This window comes from Castor canadensis, chromosome 6 (assembly GCF_047511655.1).
Source record: "Castor canadensis chromosome 6, mCasCan1.hap1v2, whole genome shotgun sequence".
Taxonomy (NCBI): Eukaryota; Metazoa; Chordata; class Mammalia; order Rodentia; family Castoridae; genus Castor; species Castor canadensis.
The window spans coordinates 70005386-70016194 of NC_133391.1; the positions used below are offsets into that span (position 1 = coordinate 70005386).

A 10809-nucleotide genomic window follows, 5' to 3' on the forward strand; every position below is an offset into this window, starting at 1 on the left:
GATGTAGAGAAACTGGATCTCTCAAACACTGCTGGTGAGAGTGTAAAATGGTACTGCTACTCTGCGAAATAAAAAGTTTCTTTAAAAATAAAATATAGGGCTGGCAGAGTGGCTTAAGTGGTAAGAACACCTGCCTAGCAAGTGTGAGGCCCTGAGTTCAAACCCCAGTGCAGCTAAAACAAAACAAAACAAAAAACCTGAACTATACAGGGCTTAGAACATGACTCAAGTGGTAGAGCTGCTTGCCTAGCATTCACAAGACCCTGGGTTCAATTCCCAGTATAGGAAGGAAGGAAGGAAGGGGGAGAAAGAAAGAAAGAAAGAGAGACAGGCAGAGAGAGAAACATACACTACCACATCCCTAAGCATCTAACCCAGAGAAAGGAAATCTAGGTCCGCAAAAACTTATATACAAATATTCATGTAAGTTTTAATTGCCATATCTAATAACTGGAAACAACCCAAATGCCCCTTAAAAGATGAATGAGCAAGCTATGGTATATCCATACTACTGAATCCTCAGAAATAAAAACTGTTGATACACAGCCAAAAATTGGGGCTCTTGAGGAAATGATACTGTGTGAAAAAACAATCTAAAAAGGTTACATATGGGGTGACTCCATCTAATAACATGGAAAATTACAGAGACAGAGGAAAGGTTAGTGGCTGTCTGGTGAGGGAGGGGGATGGAGGACAGGCAGGTATGACGATAAAAGGAAGATCACCAGGGAATGCTCTGTGGCTGAGTCTGTTTCTCAGTGGAGACGGAGGTCACACAAGTCTTCTTATGGGATAAGGTGGCATAGAACAACAATACACGTGTGTTATGCCAGCACCCACTTCCTGATTTTGATATTAACATACAACCACTGGAGAAAGCAGAGGGAAGGGTTCTTAGAATGTTTTTGTACTATCCTTGCAAGTTCATGTTTACTATAATTATTTCAAAACAAAAAAAATATATTTTTTTTTTACTTTTCTTATTTATTAAAGTGTATGACTAATTTTTTTTTCAGTACTGGGGCTTGAATCCAAGTCCACGTGCTTCCCAGGCATGCTCCCTACCACTTGTGCCACAACCCCAGCCAAAGTTAAAATTTTAAGACAAACAAAATGTCATATACTTTAAGTTCTCCACTACCTTTGCAACACTCTCAGGACAAATACAGCTTAATAGCCTGGGAGAGAAGGCTGAGTGCCCTTGTTCCATTTCCTGGCCTGCCCTGATAAGCAGGCCTGTCTCAGAAAGCACACCCTAGAAATGTGGCTTTCCTTAAGAAAAGTTGGGTGTCCAGACAGTACTGTACAGTTCAACTCATGCTCAGTCCTGAGATCTTCTTAATTCTTTGTGACAGGCCATTAAGAACTAAAATCAGGGGCCAGGGGGTCAGGGGAGTGGTAGAACATTTACTTAGCATTTACAAGGCCCTGGATTCAATCGCTAACACACTCCTCACAAAAGAAAAAAAGAAAAAAGGCTAAAAGCAGCCTTGCACATACATGGTGCTAAAAAAATAATTGAATATGCTATATTTAATGCTTCTATAGCAAGCTAGTGCTTCTGACTTCTGGATTAGAGAAAACTGAGTTAATTCTCCTTTCTTCTCTTCTCTCCGTACTGGCACTGAGAGATTTGAGCATTCTCACATTATTCAACAAATATTTAAGCCAGGCATGGTGGCTCACACCTGTAATTCCACCACCCAGAAATAAGAGGCAGGTGGAACAGAAAGGAGTGTCATATGTTGGAGGTTACATAGTAAGACCCTATAGTGAGCTATAGTGAGACCCTAATCTCAGAAAAAAAAAAAAAGTTAAAATATCCCAGCTGTCCACCCCATCCAGGTTTATTTAAGAAAGAGAAAGGAAGCAAGTTCTATGGTCTGGGACTCTAAGAACGGCTCATGGAAGGCTATCCAAGATGAAGTTTAGGATCCATGACAGTAAAAGACCCCACTGAAGAATAAAGGAAGGAAACATCTAGAGAAACAAGAGTGGCCACATGGGGACCCTAGCCAATGAGCTTGGTTTATGTGATACCGTGAATAGTCAGAAGAGAGGATCCTATATAGAGAGCTTCTAGAACTCTAAAGCCCAGAAGTTTCTAGGGTTGACAAAATTAGAAGGATCACCTCCAAACCCTACCAGTACTGTGACTACCAAGCATATTTTAAGGTTCATGTTCACTATTTGATGGCTTTGCTTTCTTTTTCTTGGTCCTAAAGAATGACTGTGAGAGGCACTGTGAAGGTGAGGAACCTAGGTCTTGGAGCCAGAAAAACCTGATTTCAAATTCCAACCTTAAAATTAGTTGGCTGGCTTTCTTGGGATACTTGTATAACCTTTCTTATAGGGTTGTTATAAGATTTCATAAGATAATCCATGTACAATGTTTAACAGAGTGCCTGGTACATGGTAAGCTCTGGATAACAGTAGCGATTGTTATTTGCTATTTGATTAAGCTGGAAAGGCTAGTATTACCATTGATCACGTGGATGAAAAAGTTGTGTAAGGACACCTGGCTGATCTAGATGCAGCCAATCAAATTCAAGCAGATGGCAAAAGAGATTACCATGATAATAACTATCAGCAATAGGAACTACACACCAGCACCAACACCCCAGAAATAGAACTGAGAGACTGGGAGAGAGACTGCGCACTGAGGTCATGACTCAATCCGGCCATGGTGGAGACTGATCCCTTTGGGTTTTGTTTTTACATGAGCCAATACATTTTATTCTCCATCTCCAATTTGGCCTAAGTTACTCTGAATTAGGTTTCTGCCACTTAAGTTTTTTAAATGGTTTGTTAGCTCTTAGAAAGGGAAACAGATCACTTGGAGTCAGAATAGGTTAAAAATAAAAACAAGTCTATCCAGATTATCTTCATTCCCTGACAGGATACTACATTAGTAAATCAAATGAACGTTGTAGTCTAGTGTATCTGTCCAGCAAGGTGTGTTTATCTCAGGACATCTTTACAAATAAGGATTAAGATGTTGAGGCTGGGGGGAGGGGCAGCAGCAAACTAGTACTTTGCATTAAAAACAGATAAAATTACTAAATGCAAAGGGCGTGCATCAGTGCTAACCTCTGAGCTCTGTTTCATTAAGACTATCCATTAACTCTTTTAGTGCTTCCCACCTCAAAGACCACTAGAATCCAAACCTGAGCCACTTTTCTCCTGGACCTGTAACAGCCTTCTGACTGGATGCACAGGGCCAGAGTACAGTGGTCTTTTAAAACCATCAACACAAGGGTGTGTGTAGCTCAGTGGTAGAATGCCTGCTTAGCATGTGTGAGGCCCTGGATTCAGTCTCCAGCACCAAAAATAACCCTCCAAAACAAAAAGTCATGAAATTGGTTGCCTTACTTCTTTGCTCAAAACCTAGACAAATTGGCTTGATTCCCATCCCCTGTCAAAAGAACCACGCTTGTCTGCCAATAATTATCCTATTTGTTTAATTACCTGGTGGTTCATTCATTCAACAGAATATCAACTCCAAGAGGGCAGACATGTCTCTTCTTTTCTGCAACATTACCTAGCGTCTAGATTGAGCACATAATAGACACTCGACGAATTGAATCAATGGCTAGATAAATGATGTAGATGAACACTGACAAAATAATGGTCAAATTGCCAATGACCTTACTGCAAGTGGAATTAGAATGGTATGATTTTACACAGCTCTTTGGTTCTTGGAAGCCACCAAAAAGTTTGAAGTCAGAAAAAGGACAGAAATTCCCCTTGAATTTTATATAAAGTGGAATTGTACAGTATGTACCCTTTTTTGCCTGGCTTCTTTCTTTCAGTAAAATTATTCCAAGATCCATCCATGTGGTAGCATGTATTGATACTTCATTAATTTTTATTGCTGAGCAGTATTTTGCTATGGATAAGCATATGTTATGGATATATATATATATATATATATATATATATATATATATATAAAATGCTTATCCATATAATTTGTTTATCCATATACTAGATAAACAACTGGTTGTTTTCTGTTTCTCTATTATAATAAAGCTAGGCCTAAAGTGAAATGTCTAGGTGTCTAGGTCACATAATAGGTATATATTTAATTTCATTAAAGAATGCTAAGCTGTTTGTAAAAGTGGTGATATGATTTGACATTCTCACTAGTTGTATCTAACAACTCCTCTGCCTCCTGGTCAACTCTTGGTATAGTCAGTCTTTAATTTTAGCCATCCTAACAGATATGAAGTGATAGCTCACTTTTCAAGTGCTTATTTGTCACCCATATGTTTCTTTACACAACATCTTAAAAATGTGATTAAATTATGAAAGAGGTTCTTGCTCATTATACAATTAGACAATACAGAAATGTATAAAGAAGAGTTCATGGTCCCCCATACTAACCCTAACCCCTAACACACAGGTAACCACAAGTACATAAGAATCATGAGGACCACATATTAAACATGAAAATTCTTTTTTGGCAGAGTGGTGGTGATACTAGAGTTTGAACTCAGGACCCCATGCTTGCTAGGCAGATGCTCTTACCGCTTGAGCCACTCTACTAGCACTCATCTGTGATGGTTTTTTTTGAGATAGGGTCTCCAAAACTATTTACCTGGAGCTGGCTTTGAACTGCAATCCTCCTGATCTCTGCCTCCTGAGTACCTAGGATTACAGGCATGAGCCAACAGAGCCGGCAAGCATGCAAATTCTTGCCCCCACTCTTGAAGATTCTGATTCAGTGGGGTGGAGGTGGGGGTTAACAAGCCCTTTGATAATTCTGATTCATGAGGTCTATAAGAAATTCTCCTCTTAATCTTGTCCTACACGGAATGAGTATGGAGAGGTAAACACACAAAGGGGTGCAGGCCTGCCCTCAAATAAGGAAGAGCCTTTTTCCAAAACAGGAAGCATGTTGGTTCTATATTGCCCTCTATGGAGCACCTAAAGTTTGGAACATAAAGGTGAAGTAGAAAAAAAATTATAATTTTTTAGAAACAATTATCAAACAAAATCAGGCCATAGAGCCAAGAAAGACAGAACCTGCTGAAGTCACCATGCTTTAATAAAAAGGATCCCTTTGGATTGATAAATAATGGATAGGGAGCAAAGTGGAAAGAGACATCATCTTCACCCCCCCCTCACACACACATGCACACACACACCCCACCATACACACACATTCCATCTCTCCTACAGGAAAAACATCCCTTTATAAATACATGGAGAAGAATGCACCAACCAGACAGGTGGTATGTGTCTTAACCAAATTAAATAGCAGCTATTTGCCCTTAGCCATATTTCCCTGGCTCTATTTGGAAGGCCAAAAAAGGAAGTAGACAACACAATATTTTATAAGAACAGTTCTTTTTATAGAGAAGTGTGTCTTTCCAAACTCTGTTCTCACAATTCCATATTCATAGATGCAAAGTTCTTAAGCCTTTCAATAAACCAGCTCTAGGCTTTGGACAACCAAGCTTGACAAATGCCATGTTGCTCTGTGACGGCACCCCAAAACACACCCGCTTCTCATTAGCCAAATAAAAAGCCATTGATTTGATCTAGAGCAGAATCAACCATGGCACTGTTTACCACAGTAATCTGCTGATGCAAGGGAGATGTGAGCCAGCTGTGGGCGACTCCTGTGCCCTGGCAGAAACTCCAGAGCCCGCACTCCTGGGCAAGATTGTGTGGTCCCCAGATCCTAGCTTATGTCCTCTTCCTCTCCCTTGGAAACAACCATATGGTGCTGGCTCCATTTGAAAGAGGCAGGTAAGGCCCAGTAAACAGTCCTTGTTAGACTATCTGGGAGTTTCTATTGTCAGCATTTGGCTGTTGGCCAAATATTGAGTGTAGGCTTCACTGTACCCTTATTTAGGCCACTATCAGCAGGGTCTGTGCTGTGGTTTTTAAGTCAGGATGGGGTTAACATGTTTTCCTGTTTACAAGTTTTAATTTTATTGTAGTTCATACACAGCCCAATTTCTTCCAGGTCATTACCCTTTCTGAACTGGCACACCTTGTGCTTGGCCGTGGTTATTTGTGTCACTTTTTCTACTGAGCATCAACGAAGTGCCAGGTACCAGACTTAACTTTCATTATTAAGTCTGACAAAAACCTGGAGGATGAAACAGACAATCTTCATTTCACAAATAAAACTGGGCCTTGAAGAAGTTGAATTACACGTCCCAGATCACACAGCTAACAGCGTCAGGACGCTCCCTGAACACAGCTGTTACTCCACCACAGGTTACCTGTCCTTAAAGGCATGTCATTCCTGACAGCAGACATTCCTGCCAAACCTGAAACTGCGCGCAAGGCTGTGGTGACATCTCCATGGGGAGCTGTCACCTACTTTTAAGGGGTCAGCGACCTCCAGAAGATTAAGAACGAGTGCCTGCGCAGGCGGTCCGCATCTCCATTCCCCTTTCTTTCCAGCACGTAGGAGCCACAGTTCTGCATTCTAGATCCAGTTGTGGCACTACTTTTCTAGCCCTTGGCCAACTCGCCTCCCTTTATGGGTTCTTTTTCCCCTGGACTTGACGGACTATTCATAACTATAGTTTCTTAGTAAGGATTCTTTACCATTGTATGTATTTTTCCATTGTTTCCATGTATGGATTCTTATTAAAAGCTACCTCACATCCTACACAACAGCGGGCAGAGATAAACAAAGAATAATTATGTTATTCTAGCCCAGCTGACCTGGGCTTCAGTTTCCCACCTGTAAGACGACTCTCAGGCCACAAGGATCATGTGGCTTGCTTGCATGCCTATTAAAACTCAAGGCACAAAGCTAGCCACGGAGCAACCTGAGACGGCATCCTGCCTTTCAGTCCCCCACCTCCCTTTTCTGACCTTCCCAGCAGCTGTTTCCCGCGCCCCTCCCGCACCCCCTCCTGCAGCCCGCCCGGCGGACTCACCGCGCGCACGCGCAAGTCGCCCGCGGGTGGTCACTCACGCGTGCCGCTCCCTCGGCCCGCCAGGTGACAGCGGGCAGGGCGCGAGGGCCGCACCGCGAGCCCGCGATCGCGCTCGGCTCCCGGCCGCGGGGCCCACGGAGGGCGCGGGCGGCCGCAGCGCAGTCCACGCCGCGTGCGTGCGCGCCGCGGTGGGGGGCGGCCGGCCTCCGCCTTTGTTAATTGTCTCTCTGGAGCCAGGTGGCTTTGCGCTCGCGCCCCTTGAGTCAGCCCCGGCCGGCGTGGCCCGGTGGCTGCAGCCCTGCCCTGGCCCCGAGCCAGCGCGGAGCGTTGCAGGCGGGGTTTAGCGCCGCGCCCGCCACGCACCCACCCGCAGCCTTCTGTGGGCTCGGGCTTGTCACCACGAAACAGGGCCGCACTCGAGCCACCTGCCGGGAATGATGACGCCGGTAGCACTGCGTGTCTGAGCTCTGCGCAATCACCACACCTTCGGGCTGGCTGGGCGGGTTTTAGTTCCGTGGACCCCAGGTTCTTGTTCTGAGCACTGAAGACCCCGCGGTTAACCCAACAGACAGGGTCCTCGTTGCCTGGATCTCCTGTCCTAGCACTGAACACACAACTGAAAGTCACAATTGCTGTGAAATGTCTGGAAAGTTCTGCTTGTCTCTGGGGATAGGAATAGACTAGATTGACTTTTCTAACCTTGCCAGGTCTTTTATTCTTCTCATTGGTAGGAATTATCATTTATCCTCATTCATGGTAGCTGTAGTATCGCTGCCTTCAGCAGCTATTATACTAAACATTTTCTTTGTATTTGTCTCATTTACCTCATTCACAACTGTTCCTCGGCATGTATGTGACTATTACTCTCATTTACAGAGAGAAAGGGAAGCCAGACAGATTAAAATGACTTGCCCATGGTCACACAACTGCTAAGTTAAGAGGACCAGTATTCGAATTCAGTCCGTCTGGGGCCTCAGGGTGTTTAGAGGTGGTTTACTCCAAAGAAGAAAAAGGTAAGGGGAGTTCAGAGCCTTTTTAAAGAGTAGTCCTAAGGATTCAGCTTAAGCTGTATGGCCTTAGAAGTCACCAGAATGGGGAAAATTAGAGAGAGAACATTGCAATTCAATACCTAAGAACTTTTCTAACAGTACTTTTAGAATGACATCAATTGCCTGAAGAGAATGTGTGTGTCCTGTCACTACGAGGAAGCACTTAAGCAGGCCTATGGGGATGCTTGGAAAAAGTCATGTAAAAAGGAAAGACTGCTTCAGGCAATCACTGAAGGTCCTTTCAATTCTGATATTTTAGCTCCTCTAAAATGTTGATAGAGAAATTGAGTCCTAGCTTGGTTAGGTGACCTAGGAAATGAAGAACTGACCTCCTAAGTTAGTCAGATTCCTAGATCAGGCTTCTAATGATGTAGAGCTGAGGGTCTTGAGTGCCTGACATCTTAGTTCACGCTCTGGTTCTGAGTGTGTCTGCCCAGTTTTTCCTGGATGTGTGAAAGCATTTGCTTTTATATGTTTTCTACACACTACTAATGTGTGCCCTTCTTCCTTGTTTGTGTTGAATATTCTTTGTTTTCAGACACAAGGGTCAACAACCCCTTGGCAATTGCTATCCCAAGTGTTTATTTGGTAATTTAAGGCAAAAAAATAAGCTGGATAAATTTTTGCTTGAAACTAATGTTTCTTTCATTCTATTTTAGGACTCTGGCTTCTTTCCAGTGAAATCTCTAATGCACTGGCACTAATTTCCCCATCTCTCATCCTAGTCACAAATATTTTGATGAGCAGTGACCGACTTGTCAACTTTAGAAGTCGTTCTTTTCTGAATCCTTTCGGAGAGCTACTTGTTTTTGTTTGCTTGTGCTGTTGTTATTTTGAGACATCTCACTATGTAGCTCCAGGCTGACCTCCAACTCACAATCCTCCTGCCTCAGCTTGTGTGCTAGAATTACAGGCATGAGCAACCACACCCAGCTTACTTATTTGCTTTTTACTGGAGATGTCTAGAAAAGAAATCCAGTTGTCTTTTGGAATGGATTTCTAGAACATTTACAAAGAAATGAACATCACCTTGCTCCTAGGGACACTAATCCAAAGATAAAAAGGGTTCCCCTTCACTTTGCCCTTCAACAGTGATCAATTTTTAAACTTTATTTTTTAGAAGAAAATTCATTTGTCTGGTTCAAAATTCAAAACTATACTGTCAGGGCTGTGGCTTTTTGGTCTTTGGATTCCTTTCAGTGCCTTGTCCAACACCTTGTACACAGTAGGTGTTGAATAAGTGTTTGTTGAATGGGTGGATAAGTAAGTGTGAATTAATAAGTTGTGGGAGGCAGACAAAGAGGTGAGGTGAGTATGGAGAGCAGATATTTCATAGGAACAGACAACCACTCCTTTCCCTGGTGGGTTTTTTTTTTTTTTCTTTTTCCTGAGGCTCACAGGACTTAAAAGAGGGCCCAGATAGAATTTCCAAACCAGTTGCAAATTTGACCATGCTGTTATTCTGAGATCTTTACCAAAAACAGGAAGGTCAGACTCTTTGGAGTTAAGCATTACCTAAAAACAATGGACTAGCTAGAGTCTTTGGTTGTAACAACTGATTTGGGTTAACTGAAGCAGAAAAGGAATTTACTGAAAGAGCATTGGGGAGTTCAAAGAATCAGCAGGAAGGCTGCCAAACCCAGCTAGGAACACGGCAGGCACCAAGAGAGGCCAGGTGATCAGACTGGTAGAAGAAACCACACCACGGGAAGGATGCTTCTGCTAGACACTGGCAGTGGCTCCATACCTGGCAGTCTGGCTCTGGCCCTGGGGATGGTGATGCCATAGTAATCCAGCTGTCATCACTGCCATCAGGTGCTGAATGCCAACTCCATTAAAACTGGCTGAATACTTTCACAAATCGCTTGCTTCTCTTCATTCCTCTCTCCAGAATCACAATCCAAGATGAATTGCCTGTTACTCACTTTTCAGTACTATGACAAAATACCACCACCACCACCCCCCCAAAAGAGGGAGGAAGGATTTATTTGGGTTTGTGGTTTCAGAAGTTTCAGCCTATGTTCAGCTGGCTTTGCTTTTAGGCCTGTGGCAAGGGAAAACATCATGGTGGAAAGGCATGGTAGAAAAAAGCTGCTCACTCCATGGCAGGCCAGGAGGGCAGAGGAGAGAAGGGAGGGAAAGGGAGGGAGTGGAGAAAAGGGGCAAGATAAGGCTTTCAAAGGCCCCCAGTGACCTACTTTTTCCAACTGAGCCCCACCTCATAATAACCTATTCAGTATGAACCACTGATGAAGTTACCACCCTCATGATGCAATTACCTCTCAATACCCACCATCTGGGGATCAGGCTTCAACAGGCAACCTTTTCGGAGGACACTTCATATCCAAACCATAATGGACAGGCTTGAGTCCCAAGCAGTCAGCGATCAGGGAAAATGGATACCAGAGCCCTTTGGCTCCCATGAATGAGATTCAGGGTGCTGTTTAGCACATTGTTCTAGTTCCCAAAAGTACAAAGACAATTTTAGGGTTGGGCGAGCAGGACAATTACATATCCACTATGCGATCATCTTGTAATAATTTGTAGGCCAAAAACTGAAAGAATGAAAGCAAACAATCTGTACGAAGTGCTTAATAAAGCAAGCTGAACTATACTCTCAAAACCCGAAGTGGCTGTTCTACTTGTTACTCAACCTTTTAATATTTCAGTTAATTGGCTGGTGGTGTAACTCAGTGGTAGAGCATGTGTGCATGATGTCCTGGGTTCAAGACTCATGACACTTACACCAAGAAAAAAATCAGCTAATTATAGAACTTCCTTATAGCGCTAATATTTTCCTCCCTTGCTTTTGCTCTTCTTTCTTATTGAAATGATGAGCAATTATAGAATTG

General features: G+C 43.1%; 1 protein-coding gene across 4 annotated transcripts in view; it reads right to left on the bottom strand.

Annotated features, from left to right (window-relative positions):
- Arhgef37 (Rho guanine nucleotide exchange factor 37) overlaps positions 1–10397 on the bottom strand; it is a 50421-nt gene extending 40024 nt beyond the window's left edge. For 2 of the 4 annotated variants that reach the window (XM_074076671.1, XM_020169996.2), the window contains exon 1: positions 6909–7048. The gene's annotated coding sequence lies outside the window, so the exon portion shown is untranslated. Of the gene's footprint in view, positions 1–6908; positions 7049–10250 lie in introns of those variants that run through there. The other 2 variants (XM_074076670.1, XM_074076672.1) reach the window with 2 other exon arrangements.
- Positions 10398–10809: the final 412 nt, after the last annotated feature.